At 37.4% G+C, this 18,184-nt stretch overlaps 1 pseudogene; it reads right to left on the bottom strand.

Annotated features, from left to right (window-relative positions):
• Nucleotides 1–12,629: 12,629 nt before the first annotated feature.
• Nucleotides 12,630–13,184, bottom strand: LOC110295329 (annotated as a pseudogene).
• Nucleotides 13,185–18,184: the final 5,000 nt, after the last annotated feature.

The raw sequence follows: 18,184 nt of genomic DNA, 5'->3' as shown, positions 1-18,184 counted from the left end.
AAAAAAAAAAAAAAAAAAAAAGGAGTAGAATTACTAGTAAGAATCCTTAGAATTGCAGAATCTCCTTTGATATGCAGAGATCAAGCAGCCCATTTTGAATTAACAATGTATAAATGGAAAATTAAAAGTATCAGTTGAAAATTGTTATTATGAATTGATGGTAATAATCCAACTCTGAGAACCTCTGAGATAGCTATTGAAGGAAGATGGAATATTGTAACTTGTTTAGGATTCCACAGCCCTGATCTGGGACTGAGAACAAAGCAGAATAGCCCCCAGGCATGCCAGGGCAGGGCTGTTGTTAAGGCATTCCTAAGAACATCTTGGCCATAAAGATGAAAAGGTATTCAAGGACAAATGGGGCTACATTATCTAAGTTAACACCATCTGGCCTGAATCTCCCCTCAATCCAAAGACAGGCAGGGTCATCTTATCTAGTCCACACCATCTGGCCGGAACCTCCCTTCTATTACCCCTTGGCGCTGGGTACAAAGATAAGCCCCAAGCCCACAGGAACAAAGCTCTGATGCCCCTTTTGCTGATATGTAATATTTCTGTTAATGAATCAATTCCATGCCTTTGTCAAAATTCTTTGTATTCCTAACCCTTTGCTTCTTTAAAAACCCCTAACTCCCGAGCCTTGTTGTTGATTCCCCTGCCTCCTGTGTGAGGTACGTGTCGACCCAGAGCTCTGCCAATAAAGCCTCCTGCGTCTTGCAACAAGAGAGGATTCTTGTGTTCGTGGGTGCTCCCTGTCCCTGGACTAGAGTGGGGGTCCCTAGATTTGGGGTCCTACACTATGATCCTTCAGAATAAATGTTTATACCTTCAAATTCTTACCTAAAAATGCAAATGGACTGATCACAAGAGAAAACAAACAAACACTTAAATAATGTTCCTAAACTTTTAGTTAATAAAGGTAAGGCAGACCCAGTATAGTAAACGGAATGAATTATTAAAAGAAAAATTAATGGACTAAGGATTAAAATGCATAGATGCAAAAATGTTTCATTTAAAACAAAATCAATAATAATAAAGCTGAGCCAAATCGACCCAAGGAAAGAAAGATGACTCAAATTAATAAAATTAAAAATTAAAAAAGGGAATTATAATAGACTGTAATAAACCCTATAGTATATTTGGAAAAATTCTGAAAACTTATATTTCAAGAATATGGAACATCTAGAAGAAATGGATAATTTCTAAAATATTATTTGCTACAAAAATTAAATTCAAAAGTTAAATATTAGCCGAGAGAGATAACAAAGTTGAAACTGTATTTTAAATTCCATCAGACACACAACTCCAGAATCAGACAGATTCAGTGATGATTATATCAAACATTTAACAGCTCACACCAATACATTTAACACTATTCACAGTAAAGAAAGGGATACAGGACTCCCAACTGAGTGTGAATTGCCAACATTTATTTGATTCCAAAGCCAGATGTACACCAACACAAAAGAAAACTATTGATCAATTTCCCTACTGAACAAAAATATAAAATTTATCAAAAAATATTGAAAATGAAATTGAAAAATCATTAATAGCATGCAACAGAACCACATTGATTTCATCCTGGCGATGAGTGCATGGCTGGTGCCACAAAGGCCAATCAACAAAAGTCAACTGCAACCAGTACACACCAGATCCTGATTCCTGTCCTTCTCGAAGCCAGTAAACAGAAATATGAGTCTCATAAGTTTTGCTTTATTCTGAGAGCTGGCAATATGAGAAGATAGTGAACTAAACATTTAAAATTTACCTTTTATCTGACATCCAGGTAGTCAACTATATATAGTAAAGAGGAGTTCAAAGGCAGGTAAACATTCTGGCATTCATATTTCCCATACTACTCTGTCATATAGCCACATTTCTGAGACATATGATGTAAGTTTATGTGTGTGTGTGTGTGTGTGTGTGTGTGTGTGTGTGTGTGTATGTGTGTTTCCAAGTCTTATATTCCCCAATTTTGTGATTATTTAAGCTGACACTTCTAGAAATTTTGAAAATGGTAACTTTCTACTTATTTCAAACTTGTGTTTCCCCAGGATTGTGTAGGTTGAGGAAAGGTCACCACAAACAAATAATATTTAATAATTCTAATGTCCCAAGTGATTAATAATATGCATATGCAAATTACTTTAACAAATATCCTTATAATAGATAGTATCAAAGCCTTCATTTTTTGCCTCTTGTCTATTAAAATGACCACATAAATAAGTACAAAGATAGAAGCATATGGTCTTCTCAACACAGAAAGGAAGTACTTTGAAATAGGAAACATCTATGAAGGAATTTTAATCCAGTAACATGGATACTCTGGCTAGAATACAAATACACAATTTAGAAGCAGACAAAGTGATGGATGAATCAAAAAAGATTTGACAGAATGAGTCAAAGATGGGATATGACCAACTATCCTGAGGACACATAGGAAAGAGAGACTCCTTAATCTGCACAGGGTGAATCAGTTATGTACAATAGTTGAGTTCAGAACAGTGGATTTGAGTCAATCAGTTGGGAGTCAAGGCAGTGAGTACAGGTGAGTAGAGTTGACTTCTATCAGGAATTTATGAAGTTCAATGCACAGCATCAGAGGCAGGTAAAGCAATAAAATAAGAAGGATTTAAAGATTAGCTGAAATTTCCACAGTTAGTTTGAGGCCAAACAGGGCAATTCAGTTAGAAGGTGAAAGAAGCCAGATTGAAGAGGAGTTTGAGCCTGAAGAGCTGATTAGGAACAGCCTGATAGAGTTCAGAAAGAACTAGAAAGGGTGAGCTTATTCAGCAGTAAGTTTCAGAGGCTGAAATCATTTTAGGCAGATTAGATTATATTGAGGCAAAACAAAACAAAACAAAACAAAACAAAACAAAACAAAACAAAACAAAACAAAACAAAACAAAACAGAATCCTGGCCTAAATCTAGATTAGCAGACAGAGAAAGTGAGTCTCTAAGAGGTCAACTATATCAGGCATATAAAAGTTACTTTTATAATAAAATACCCGAGGAACTGTGTAATTGATGACACTTTTATATCAAAAGAGTAATCACTATGACCAACCTGTAACCTATATGGTAATAAAATTAGAAAATTGCAATAATTTACCACCCCCAAAATAAAAAGGTGTGGGATGTTAACATTTCTACTCAATATGAATCTTGAAAATTAGCTACTGTACTAAGACAAATGAAAGCTATTTAAGAGATGAAATACAATATTGAGTTGTTACTCCTATTACTATATAAAATACTCCCAAAAGACTGCTTCAGAAAACTCTCATTTGATAATTTCTCTATTAAAGTAGTAAGGTACAAACAAAATAAATATAAAAAGAGTGAACTTTTTTATTTATTAGTATTTGGTTTTATTCTAGGTCTCTGGACTATCTAGTTTCTGGTTCTTGGTCACCCAAGTAGAGTGGATGTTAAGTCAAATCAAACATTGTTTGGTTATTCCTATAAGTTTTGTGTCATTGTTGCCATATCATATTTTGCAGGGAGAACAGCATTGTAGATCACAGGCTTTACAATTGGGTTGGTGTTTGTATTTCTCTTTTGGAAGTATACAGGGTACTGTCCTATACCAAAGAGAATAGAATGTAGAGATGTAGGCATAAACACTATTTCTTGGTGTTCAATAAATTGGGTAGGCATTGTCTTCAGCAATAAGGCTGTCAGTTTGCGAATAACAATCTATTCTCTTGACTACAGGCTGTGTTGTTAGGAGATTTTCACTAGACCCTTTGGTACATATATCAATTGGATTTGACCCAGTCCTAGGACTTGAAGATTCATTTGGTGACAAGAGCTGGACAGTTGGGACACCATGACACACATTAATTTGAGAGTTCATTGGAATTGTCTTCATATATTTCAGGATGATTCCTAAGGAACTAGGTTGAAACCTATCATCCCTCAAAAGTCCCTCAATTCTAGATGTATTCCTCCATATTGCTCTTCTCGCCCACTGCAACTCTTCTTTCCCAGTCCCTCTTCCCTTCTCATTGTCCTGTAAAATTTACTCTATTCCTCCTTCCAGGGATACCTGTGTATCCCACTGCCCCACCTGTTCTAACCTAACCTCTCTAGGTTTACAGATTGTAGCATGGTTACCATTTATTTAAGAGCCAAAATTCACATATAAGTGTATATATAGAAAATATTTATCTTTCTCGATCCGGGTTACCTCATTCAGGATTATTTTTCCTAGTTCCACCAGTTTTCCTGCAATTTTATATAAAAGTAGTGATGAGTGACTCCTAATGATATTCTGATATACTCATAGATCCGGACCTTACTCAGCCAGCATCAGAAAAACTTCCTCCTGTAGGAAATTGGACCCTATAAGTTTATTTCCATTAATGGGTGACATTTAATAATTGCACAATCTACATTTAAATATATCATTTTTTAAAAAATCCTGAGTTTATTGATAAACAGTTCAGATGAGTTAGTTTTATTAATGAGCACTTTTTAAATTATCTTAAATGTTCTAAAGTGATCACTCTATTTCTACCGTTCTTTACTTAAGCCATGTGTGACTACTTTGTGAGGATATATAAAGCCAGTTTTATAAAATGATGTTCACATGTGATGATCCATGTGTATGATTTTATAACTTTTGTATGCATAGGCACATTCAGGTATACACCTTTAACTTACATTGTATTGCTTTGCGGAAAATATTTTATTATTTGTACCATGTGTGCAAGTCACTTTTGGACTTTAGTAGAGAAAACAAAGAACAACAACAACAAAAAAAACTTGATATGTAACTATATCATTTTATTTATTTATTTTCTCCTACTCCGTTCAAATTTTAAAGTGTCAAACTTGAAAAGTAAGAGAAGATAAACACTTATCTTGTATCTTCACAGTTGCCCTGATAGGAACCCATTTCAGTCTAATTGCAGCCACAGCCAACCTCCTAAAATGGGCTCCATGAATCACTTCTACTGCTGAGCATTCCCTGGGTCACAGCAAACAAAATCACTACATTTTCATCCTTTAAAACACAGATGTCTACTGTAATCTCAAAAAGGGGTTAGAAAACAAATCGCTGGCTATTTAGCTGTCACCTTGGCTTCTATGCTATTCTCTAAGAGAATAATTTTCTATTATTTTGCAATGTGTCTTGCTCCCTAGGAATAAAGTTTTCCATGAGATGTGAACCTCCTCCTGAAAGAGTTTAGATTTGTGTGGAAGGGAGTTATATAAGTAGTGAATGTGACAGAGGTTCCCAAAGAACTGTTAATCCATTCTATATGTCCCTATGTTTTTATTTTAACTTTGCTTCTTATGAAATATTTTAAGGGAAAGCACAGCACAGCAGAGATAAAACACTTGATTCCCACCTCTATCAGATTTTGTATTTTATATTTGCAAAATGCACTTACGTTCAGTGAACCAGTAAAATAAGTAAGAACTTCTCTAATCCATTCTTGTGCCATTGCTGATCATGCTTTACACAAGCCTAGATGCGATCCCTTGTCAAAGCAGCTATGTTGGTGGATACTTAAATCACAATATAGAGGAATTTTAAGCCAGCAACATGACTGTTCTCACAAAGGTTCATGTCCAAAGAGCTTCTAGGTAAGTGTAATCTTGCTGGAATGCAGGCACACCACATGCCTTTAATCTCTCTGACTGAATATACACACATACCCTTAGTACACACTTTTAATTCCCCTCCCCCAAATGATGGAAAAGTCAGTTTGAGAAGGAAGCAGCCATGTTTAGAATAAATATCTAATTGAGGGGCAGAAAAGTGACAAACAAAAGAAAAATTTGAGATAATGAGTCAGTGCTAGTATATGACCACCTCTCACGAGAACTTCTGGAGAAGAGACTATTTCAGTGCAGAATTGAGTCAGGAGTGGGAACTTCAGCGAGTGCAGTTCAGCTGAGTATAAATGTGACTTTCATTTGTCAGATGCCACATCCACTCCAGTAGTGACTCACATTACAGATTTAGAAACCTGGAAGCAGTCCTGAGGCAGTTTCAAGGAAACTTAGCCTCCTGGAACCTTGGCATTGCATAGCTACAGAATGCCCCAGTCTAGTCCCTGAAACATGCAGGGTCTTGCATGCTTTCTTACAGTATTTTACTGGATAAGAGTTAGAAATCTCAGGACAAGCTTAGCAAAGTATACTTAGAATCTTCATTACAGCCAGGTATTGCAAACTACATTGTATATGAGAAACAAGTTGGTGAATTCTTCTGACAAATGGAGATTTCCTACAGATACTTAAAAGAACAGCCAAGTTATACTCATATGCAAGAATTTACCAAGGCCTAGGAAATGGGGGGGGGGGTGTTGTGGCATTGCATTATTCATGAGAAGGTCTGCTGGAGCAGAACCTCATGGTGCTAGCTTTCACAAGGCTCAAAGAAGTAGCACAAATTGTGACTAGGGTGTGAAATCCTTACTTGTCATTAGCTGACTCTAGGCAGGGCTATTTATCTTTACTGTAAACATTCCTGTAAATCCTTTGAAGTCATTCATCTGTTTTGTGTCAGATAACTTCAATGTACTTTGCTTGCTGTGACACCCTACCCCTTTGTTTTATATGACTGGTGTTCCCTTTGTGACATTACATTCAGATCCAACTCCTTTGTGTCCTGTTTGTCACCCCATACTCACAGACTATGCCCATCTATCAGAGACCCTGAATCCCACGGATTGAGGGGGGCTGACTGGGCCCAGTCAGTGGCAATCAGATGTAACTTTTATCTTGGAGGCTTACTGATGAATATATTCACCCTTTCTAGTTCTCTCTGAATCCTGGTTGGCTGGTTCAACTCAGTTCTTGTGGCTCAAACTCCTCTCCAAGATGACTGATTCAATCTGTCTTCTCTGGCTTTTTCACTGAATTACTCTGCTTGGCCTCATACTTACTTTGGCAATCTGTTCTAATTTTCTGGATCCTTCTTATTCTCATTCTCATTCTGTCTTCACTTGTGTCTAGCTTCTTCTCTCTGTAACCAGTCTCAGTAAAATTGATCCTGTAAAAACCGCCTCTGAATTAAACTCAACCGTCTTGACTCGATTCTCTCCCTCTTCAATGCTCTTTAAGCAGCCTTATCAAAGATGGGACCACTTATTTTTACTATCATATAATCTGCAAATAGTGATTCCTTTACTTCTCTTTACCAAGATGTATTCCCTCAATCTCTTTTTGTTTTCTTATTGTTCTAGCTAACTCTTAGAGTACTATATTGAATAGATAATGGGGAGAGTGTACGTCCTTGTCTTATCCCAGATTTCAGTGGGATTGCTTCAAGTATGTCTCCAATTAATTTGATATTGGCTGTTGGTTTGAAGTGAATTGCTTTTATTATGTTTAGGTGTGGGCCTTGAATTCCTGTTCTATCCAATACATTTAACAAAAAAGGGTGATTTATTTTGTCAAATGCCTTTTCTGCATCTAAGGAGATATTCGTGATTTTTTTTATTGAGTTTGTTTAAATAGGGTATTACGTTAATGGATTTTTATATATTAAACCAACCGTGCATCCCTAGGATGAAGCCTACTAAATTGTGGTGAAGGATAGTTTTGATGTGTTCTTGGATTCAGTGTGCAAGAATTTTTTATTGAGTATTTTTGCACTGATATTGAGATAGTGAGATTGGTCTGAAGTTCTCTTTTTTGTTTGAGTCCTTGTGTGGTTTAAGTGTCGGAGTAATTGTTGCTTCATAGAACAAATTAGTGTTCCTTCAGTTTGTATTTTATGGAACAGTTTGAGGAAAATTGGCATCAGGTCTTCTTTCAAGGTCTGGTAGAATTCTGCAATAAGTCCATCTGGCCCTGGCCTTTTTTTTGTTTGTTTGTTTGGGAAGTTTGTTCCTGTCTGAAGGAATTACAGGGATGGAAATGGAGAGGACCCTGAGGAAAAGAAGGTCTATTGACAGGCTCAAAGTGGAATCCAGCTCAAGGGTAGGTCCTAAGGCCTGACACTGTTACTGAGGCTATGGGGCGCTCAAGAAAAGGGAACTAGCATGATTACTCTCCAAAAGACTCAACAAGTAGCTGAGTCAGATGCAGATAATTGCACCCAACCAATGGACAGAAGATGTTAATCCCTGTTGTTGAATTAGGGAAGAATGAAAGAAGCTGAGGAGAAGGGCAATCCTGTAAGAGGACCAGCAGCATCAAATAATCTGGATCCCTGAGATCTTTCAAACATTGGACCATCAAACAAACAGCATAAACCAGCTGATATGAGGCCCCCAACACACATACAGTAGATGACTGCTGGGTCTGTGTTCATTCAGAGATGATGCACTAACCTTCAAGAGACTAGAGGCCCCAGGGAGTTTAGAGTTCAGGTGGGGTTGGAGGTGGGGGCATCCACATGGAGACAGGGGTGTGGGTAGGAGGTATGGGATGTGGGACAGTCAGAAAATATATATATCTTTTCTCTGACTCATTTTGTTAAATCTTTCTCTGATTCATCACTTTGTCTGCCCCTTAATTAGATGCCACTTTCAAACATTGCTGCTTCCTTCTTCTACAAAGTCACCTTAACTTCATTATTAGGGATTATAGGTACATATGACCTGTGTGTCTGCATTCCAGCCATATTTTATTATAACTCAGGGTGTGTCTACTTTCCAGTCTTATCACACAGACCTAGAATGTTTTGGGATGTGATCCCTTGCTAAAGCAGTCATGCTGCTGGATTAAAATTCCTTTATATTTGAGTTCAGGCAGTGCAGTGGTGTTCAGTTAGATGCAGTTCAGTGGAATTCATGCAGTTCCAGTCAGTTCATTCAGCAAGTGCAGTCAGTGTAGTCTAGTTCATAGAATTCAGGGACAGTTCTTCCAAAAAGAGAAATTCAGTGAGAATCCAGAGATGTGAATATGAATCAGACAGTTTGGAGAGGAGTTTGGGCCAGACTATCTGAGTTGAAGCAGTCAGCCAGAATTCAAAAAGAGTTTGAGAAGATGAGTTTATTCTTCAGTTAGCCTCTTAGACAATAATTACATCTAGCAAATAAAAATTATATTTAATCTATAATTCATCTTTTATTTTAATTGTATTCATTTTAATACATTTAGCATAATTTATAATTTTACCAGACTACTTTGTCTTTAAAGATTTTCATTAAAAATTAATTATACTATTCCCCCCCCCCCCCTTCTTTTTCTTGGTCCAGATCTTTCTGATTCATCTCCCTCCAACTCTTTCTGTGTCTCCTGCCACTCTCTAGTTGAAAATCCTGTTTTTCTTTGGTTATTATTGTGACATATATATGTGTATATGTGGCTCAGCTTTTTTGTATATTGTTGGGAGCTCTTAAGACAACTCTATTGTTTTGATCTCCGAATTGGGCCTCCCCCCCCCCCGAGAAGAAAAGGGGGTCAAAAGCACCGTTCTGAGAACAACCACAAAATGTTCCAGCCCTAAGTCAGCACCAGATGTCCTGACCACAAGATGTACCCTGATACCACCAAGTTCCTGCTTCCCCGTGTAGCTGCCAAAAGAAAAATTTCCGCTGCCCCATCCCTCCTGCTGAGAAGTACTTCCCCTTTTGCTTGTGCATTTAAGCCTTGAGCCTTGCTGAATACAGAGACACCTTGATGCTACTCAGACTGCTTCCATGTCGTTCTCACACTTGGTGTCCTTCTCTCTCTCTTCCCCCATTTGGTTCTTAGGAGAAGGTCCCCTCGAGACCCTTGAATAACTGGACCTGCTGGAAGGGGTCAGTATATGGTTTCAATTCTGATAACTTTGTATTGGGTAGTCAATTAAAAATGTCAACCATGGGAAAGGCAAATTCTTCCTATTTCCACAGCATAAGTTTCCTGTAATTCTTTATCTAGTGTGGGGTCAGAAATTTGTATCATTTGTTTCATCAACATTCCAGAAACCTCATCCATGACTTACAGCAAATTTATATACTCTGCCTTCTTTCATTCACACAGGCAAACATTGAAGAAAACTATTCATAGACAAATATTATAATTATTTTATGTTGTATTCTTATGTTATCCTATATTTTATTTGCTTCAATTTAAATTATGATAGTAAAAATTATTTATAAATTTGTCCAAGTGAAATGTAAGAAGTTTATTACAAAATTAGACTGAGCATTTGCCAAAGAGAAACATAATCTCTCTCTCTCTCTCTCTCTCTCTCTCTCTCTCTCTCTCTCTCTCTTTCTTTCTCTCTCTCTCTCTCTCTCTGTGTGTGTGTGTGAGAGAGAGAGAGACAGAGAGACAGAGAGACAGAGAGACAGACAGAGACAGAGGAGTATAGGGAAAAATATTAAAAAGGACAGAAATGGAGAAAAGGAGAGAGAGACAGAGAGAAGAATGTGACACTTAATATAGATTTTATGAATCTAAACACAACTGATCTGTTTTCTTACTAAATTAATTAAAATAAGCCTTTTCCTTTATCCCCTGTAAACAATTTTAAGTGATTGTAAACACAATTCATTTTCTACTGTCCTTGAAAATACTCTGTATGAAACTAGAGACTTCCCTATTCTACTCTGTACCACTTCAAATATTTTCCACCCACCAGCACTTTCTTTCCAACTTGGCAGAAATGTATTTTGTTCTTTTCTATTATTTTATTTCTCAGCACAACACTTGATCAGAATAAAATTCTGTAGCTGTCATTTTTCTTGCCAAATAATATTAATGCAGGCATTCTATTGTATGCTACAATAACTCTAGAAACATATTGTTTGGAACAGTAACACTTTTGTTAGATTAGTAGTTTTTCTCTGGAAATAGTACACACTGTAGCATTTGGCTTTGGAACAAGGAAATACAAGAGAGAGCTCTAATCATATTTTCTCTCCATGAACTTCAATCTCTACTGATTACAGACACAAAAAGCATAACACTCAACATTCTGACAAATGCGTAATATGTAAAACATTCCTATATCAAAGCTATGCAGAATTACTTAGATGAATTTACATTCTCCTCTAGTAAATAGCAATCCCAAATCCCATAAACAGGGATTTACATGCACAACTGGAACAATAGGAAAGCATTGTCAATATGTTGATATCATAGCTCTGCGAATGTGGAATTTTTAAGGCTGTCATTTTAACATGTTTATCATAAGACTATATTTTTTATAAAGAGAATATATTTTATGTAGTGAAAGGTCTGTGTACTATCTGAAAATTTTCAGTTAGGATGAAGTAACATGTTATCCTTTCTAAAGTCTCAAAGCCTTGCTCATTTTCACTGAAAACAATTTGAATCAGTATAAAACATTAACTTGCAAGTATATTACAATCAAAATGAAGCATATTTTTCACCTGAAGGCAGAAATTGAGTAGCATCGGAAACATTTTCCCCACGAGCAATGTTTACACTATAAACTGTGGATGAAATAATAGGTGGAGAACAAACAGCAGGGGCAGATGAACTTCTGAAAATAAATGAGGTCTATTCAAATGCAAATATTCTCATTATTAAAGAAAGGGACAGGAAACAACTTAAAATATCCAGTATATTGAAGTGAACTAATTCCCAGTGGGTTTTTCTGCACCACCTATATAAGTTATTTTTTCATAAGATGATAACTAATTATTGTATTTAATGTATTTATAATCTACATAAACCATGAATATTATCTTTATCCCTTGTCAATGTAATTTCTTTTTTTTTTGGTATTTTGTTTTTTTGGGTTTTTTTTTTTTAAGTCTTTTTTTAGCTACCTTAGAACTAAGACCACCTTAAAACAACAGATACCACCTGCTCCCCATTTTTATTTTTACTGACTTTGTTTTTGTTGTTTTGAAGCAGGGTCTCATGTAGCACACGAGGCAAGTGTGAGCTCACTATGTAGCTCTTATTCCTCCTGCCTTTACCTCCCAGGTACTAGGATGGGTTACAAGTCACCACAGCCTGTCTCTTTTCCTCATGCTATAACCACCAATAGGAACCTGGGCTCTGAAATCACACTTTTCCCAGGGCACAAGAAATTGTGGCTGTTGGTCCCATCTTACCAGCAGGAAAATGGAGTGTCATCTGTGTGGACAGTGTATCCTGGGGATAGGACAGGGTTCTGAGCAGCACTTGGTCAGCTGGGAGGGTGCTGTTGCTCTACAGGCCCAAGCCAGGCAGGTTCCAATCATCTGCAGAACCACAGGGCTGGAGTGTCAGGAACAGGTCTTTCTGTCCTCCTCAGATGATTGTATGGCGACTGTTGACAGATTAGGTCTAAGCGCAGTGTGTAAAGAAAACTCTTCCAGATGTTCTTGTTAAAAATTTGTTTTATGTGAAGGGATATTTTGGCTGCATATGTCTTTACCACATGTATGTCTGGTGACCATGGAAGCCAGAAACCCATCCGATCCTCTGGAACTGGAGTTATAGATGGTTGTAGGGCCATGTGAGTTCTGGGAACTGAACCTGGGTCCTCTGGAAGAGCAACCAGCATGCTTAACCACTGAGCCATCTCTCCAGCCTTATTAAATTCCTAAGTGCTCAGAGCCATTTTAAATTGAAAAAAAAAAAAAAAGCCAACAACGGGAGAATAGAAGTTGTCAAAAACAGGACAGCTCTTGTAGTCACTGGCTGCTCTCTTTATCTCCAGGTTCATCTTAGAGTTCAAAAGAATTAAAGATATGAATCAGAGACATTAGACTTATGCTAGGGGTAGAAGCTTCTGGCAGTAGCTTTAGGTGAGATCAATCCTCAGCTCCTGTGTGCACTCTGGTAGCTCCCCGAAGAAGAGTCCTGGGCAGCCGGAGAAGACAGTGAATGGGGAACACAGTTTCTGGGGGTAATACTGTATTGTCGAGAATTTTGCAGCAGTCTTTCAATACACACCGGCGCCCAATCACACAGTTCTTCCCAACGTGAACATAAGAACCAATCTGGGCAGCATTGACCACACAGTCTTCCTCAATAAAGACATGATCCCCAATATGCAGAGAAAAGAATGCAACACCTTTGCTGAATTTTTTTAACAGTGGCCTTATGACACTATGGCTTTTCACGACACAGTGACGTCCAACTCTTACATTTGTCAGGTCTCCTCGGATGACACAGTCATTCATTATTAATGGTCTTGCCATTGAGGACAATGTTCTGGCTTCCACACAAAACAGACTGGCGACTAACTTTGTTTCCAGATGCTATCTCGATGTACTCCGACTTGTTGTACAGCAGTTCGCCCAACTCCATGGCTGCCCCCTCTCTGAACCTCAGGATCCAGTCAGTGGCTCAGGCTGACGGTGATTCCAGCTACTTCCGGTTTGTCAATGTAATTTCTAAATTCCTTTTTAAACTTTTAGTTTCATGCTAAGTTGGAAGCAATATTTGATGATTTAATCTATTCAGCAAGAGAATAGATGAATAATAATTTCAATATATTGCAGTGTGGTTGAAAGCCCATACCTGACCTTCTTTAATCATAGATATGAATAGTAATGTTTAGAATGATAGAACACCCTATGCAGTGACCTGTCTGAATAATGTGCCTCAAATGTCTGATCTGTACATCTCTATCTATTTATGTATCTATCATCTATAGGAATAAACTGTTCACTTACTATCTTTTAGATGGTTAGGGGAAGTTCAGTTTATAAGCACAGAAGAGGTTAGAATTCATCATGATGTTAACTGTATATCAGGTAGTTAAGAAAGATGCAATTGCCTTGGTCATTGGAGTGTTTGAATGGTGGTATGTAATTTTCTATGACATTACAATTTTCATCATTTAAAAATAAGTTCATCTTGGTCACTCAATATATATTTTCTAAAGACTATGCTATTATACATGCCTTTTTCTCCCTAAGCTGCTTTCCTTCAATATCTTGTTAATATTAATTCATAATCAAATGTGCCCTTTATATGTTAGATTTCCTTGTCTGTACAAGTAAACTTAGTTCAAATGCCTTGACTTTATTAGATGGACTCTTTTCTTTTCTTTTTTTCTTTTCTTTTCTTTTTCCTTCCTTCCTTCCTTCCTTCCTTCCTTCCTTCCTTCCTTCCTTCCTTCCTTCCTTCCTTTCTTTCTTTCTTTCTTTCTTTCTTTCTTTCTTTCTTNTTCCTTCCTTCCTTCCTTCCTTCCTTCCTTCCTTCCTTCCTTCCTTTCTTTCTTTCTTTCTTTCTTTCTTTCTTTCTTTCTTTCATTTGAGACAAGCTTTCTCTGTATAGCCCTGGCTGTCCTGCAACTTACTCTGTAGACCAGGCTGGCCTTGAACTAAGAAATCTTAGTTCTGCCTCCCAAGTGCTGGGATTAAAGGCGTGCACCACCACCGCCCAGCAGATGGACACTTTTATTTTATATTCATGTATATTTTAAAATGCAAGACTTTTGTCTTGTGAAAATCAGTATAGCTAAAAACCAAGCATATTTGTTTGAAGTTAATGGCAATAAAAATATAGTTATCATCTGAAAGTGAGTATGAGAAAGTTATTACTTTTCTATTTCTTTTATTTCTTGAAGATGTTAATCCTTAAGAAACACTGCAATTGATTATAAAATAAAAAGATTCATGGTGCTTGAAAAAAATCAGTAACAGTGTAGAGAGATTTTCATGTGTTTTTTAATAGTTACAGCATAAAGAAGAGATAGAAACTTTAAAATGCAGTGCTAGGAGCACCAGGTAGATGGGTTATAGCAAAGCCTGGAAATCCCTCTTGTGTAACCAAGATATTGTCTAATGACCTTGACTTTCCATGATGGTAACTAGTAATCTGTCATGGTTCCACATTTACCCATTCATTACAAAGATGTTAAGTCACACATAGAGATAGGCAAAAGATGGCAGTTATATTGACTAAAAATAGCCCCCAGAGAGTGTAGCTCTGGAAGGCTATTTCTAGTGACCAGCAGTTTGGAATTCCTGGTCACTCCATTACGGTGGGGCCCAGCCCTGGTGGGAGATCCTTCTTTCTGGTCAGTTCTTCTTGAGGCAGCAGAGTAGGAAGAGCATTGGCTGAGGGTAAGACTTTGTCTTATTATTCAGGGCATAAGACTTGGTCTTATGAGATATTCCAGGTTTCTGTATAATAATCAAAAGTTTACTTATCTAAGTCTAAGTTACTATGCTACTGTAGCTGACCTGCCTTCTGTGATCCTCTGAGGCCCGAAACTCAGCTTTCTGGCACTTAGCACCTCTTCCTCAAACAGCACAGGATTAAGTAAGTAGTCTCAGTACTGTCTCCGCAGGAGCTCACTGCTCAGCTCTGACTTTCAGCCTGTTAAACAGAAATTGCGAGAAGAAAAAGGGACGCTTAGAAAAATGATGGCAACATTTATTACTAAGTTGTAAAAAAATTTCCCGTGAAAGATAACTAAGGGGAAAGGCAGAAAGACCCTAAGGAGGGAAAGGGAAATATTCTCTAAGGGAGTAAAAATTCTAGTAAGGGAAAAGATTCTTCCAGGAGGGGAAAGGAAAATATTCTATCTTCCCTTTGTCTTCAGTACTTGAACTTCTTTCAAAATACATGATCACATGTTTAAACATTCATCACGAGTTCACACAAAAAATCAAATCATAAATTGAAATAGAAGTTTACAACAGAGAATGTGTACATGCATAACCATTAGAAGTAACTACCTGCCTAAACATCCATCACCTGTCTCAGCTCTACAGGTTCACTGAAGGTTTAAAATCATAACTAAGTTATTAGTGAAGTTTTATATAGATACACCCAGTCAATATTTTATCTTCTGTCCTAGAACCTATAATAAATCACTAGCTCCTTTTTTATAACCCTTGTTTAATTATTTTACAACCTCTTGGTACATGTTCTGAGATGGAGAAAGTCTGATTACTATCTAAGAGCAATTAACTTGTGACACCTGGGAGACTGGCAGAGTTCTCATTGCAGTTTAGACTATAAGAACAGACCTAATAGTAATCCCACTATAAAAGAGATTAATAATCACTGATACAATACTAGAAATTCTTATAGGATCATCACTAACACTTAAGTCATCTACTAGTCTATATTGCCTCACTATAAGACAGTACACGTTCGTGGATCTGCAGAGGTATGCTCCAAAGGGGGGTGCTATTACTTAGTGATTGTTATATACATTTAATAATAACAGGAAAAGCATATTTATGGCAGGTATATATCCTAAAAAAAATCCCTTACAGCCATGCCAAATGAGGGCTAACCTGTTGCAGATTGTATAATAATATGAAGCAAGCCATCTCAAGACGATCACCTAGTTATTAGCTTGTCCCATTATGGCTCATGACGTGATTAGTCTTGTACAATCTTTACCATGGGAAAGACTTCTATGGAAGCTCAATTAGTATTAGGATTTCCATCTAGAAAAACATATTGAAATAGCTTTAAAAGTAGAAGCAAAACTGTATTAAATAATGGATGCATGTGAACTTTGATACTGGAAAGTACTTAGATATTCCATCACTTGTTTATAGAGAGGGAAAGTTTCTATGAAGACCCAAGTTGACACTTGTTTTTTTTTCCCCCAATATTTTGTTAGGTATTTTCTTCATTCATATTTCAAATGCTATCCTGAAAGTCCCCTATACCCTCCTCACCGCCCTGCTCCCCTACCCACCCACTCCCTAATCTTGGCCCCAGTGTTCCTCTGTACTGGGGTATATAAAGTTTGCAAGACCAAGTGACCTCTCTTCCCAATGATGGCCAACTAGGCCATCTTCTGCTGCATATGCAGCTAGAGACACAAGGTCTAGGGGGGTACTGGTTAGTTCATATTGTTGTTCCACCTATAGGGTTGCAAACCCCTTCAGCTCCTTGGATCCTTTCTCTAGCCACTTCTGTATTTGCCAGGCACTGGCATAGCCTCACACGAGAAAGCTATATCAGGGTCTTTCAGCAAAATCTTGCTGGCATGTGCAATAGTGTCTGCATTTGGTGGCTAATTATGGGATGGATCCCTAAGTGGGACAGTCTCTGGATAGTCCATCCTTTCATCTTAGCTTCAAACGTTGTCTCTATAACTCCTTCCATGGGTATTTTGTTCCCTATTTTAAGGAGGAATGAAGTATCTGCATGTTGGTCTTCTTCTTGATTTTCTTGTGTTTTGCAAATTGTATCTTGGATATTGTAAGTTTCTGGGGTAATATCCACTTATCAGTGATTGCATATCAAGTGACTTCTTTTGTGATTGGGTTACCTCACTCAGGATGATATTCTCCAGATACAACCATTTGCCCAAGAATTTCATAATTACATTGTAAAAATGTATCACATTTTCTATATCCATTCCTCTGTTGAGGGTCATCTGGGTTCTTTCCAGCTTCTGGCTATTATAAATAAGGCTTCTATGAACATAGTGGAGCAAGTGTCCTTATTACCAGTTGGAACATCATCTGAGTATATGCCCAGGAGAGGAATTGCTGGATCTTCTGGTAGTACTATGTCTAATTTTTTTCAGAAACCGCCAGACTGATTTCCAGAGTGGTTGTACAAGTTTGCAATCCCACCAGCAATGGAGGAATGTTCCTCTTTCTCCAAATACTCACCAGCATCTGCTGTCACCTGAATTTTTGATCTTAGCCATTCTGACTGGTGTGAGGTGGAATCTAAGGGTTGTTTTGATTTGCATTTCTCTGATGATTAAGGATGTTGAACATTTTTTCAGTTGCTTCTCAGCCCTTTGGTATTCCTCAGTTGAGAATTCTTTCTTTAGCTCTGTATGCCATTTTTAATGGGGTTATTTGAATTTCTGGAGTCCAGCTTCTTGAGCTCTTTGTATATATTGGATATTAGTCCCCTATCAGATTTAGGATTGGTAAAATTCCTTTCCCAGTCTGTTGGTGGCCTTTTTGTCTTATTGACAGTATCTTTGGCCTTACACAGCTTTGCAATTATATGAGGTCCCATTTGTTGATTTGTGATTATATTGCACAAGCCATTGCTGTTCTGTTCAGGAATTCTTCCCCATATCTTCAAGGCTTTTCCCCCACTTTCTCCTCTATAAGTTTCATTGTCTCTGGTTTTATGTGGAGGTCTTCGATCCACTTAAACTTGAGCTTTGTACAAGTAGATATAAGAATGGATCAATTTGCATTCTTCTACATGAAAACTGCCGGTTGTGCTAGGACCATTTGTTGAAAAAGCTGTCTTTTTCCCACTGGATTGTTTTAGCTCCTAGTGAAAGATCAAGTGACCGTAGGTGTGTGGGTTCATTTCTGGGTCTTCATTTCTTGTTTGTTTGGGTTTTTTTGTTTGTTTGTTTGTTTT

This window comes from Mus caroli, chromosome 5, assembly GCF_900094665.2.
Source record: "Mus caroli chromosome 5, CAROLI_EIJ_v1.1, whole genome shotgun sequence".
NCBI lineage: Eukaryota > Metazoa > Chordata > Mammalia > Rodentia > Muridae > Mus > Mus caroli.
The sequence above is the reverse complement of the archived record's forward strand: the minus strand, read 5'-3'. Positions and strand labels throughout refer to the sequence as shown.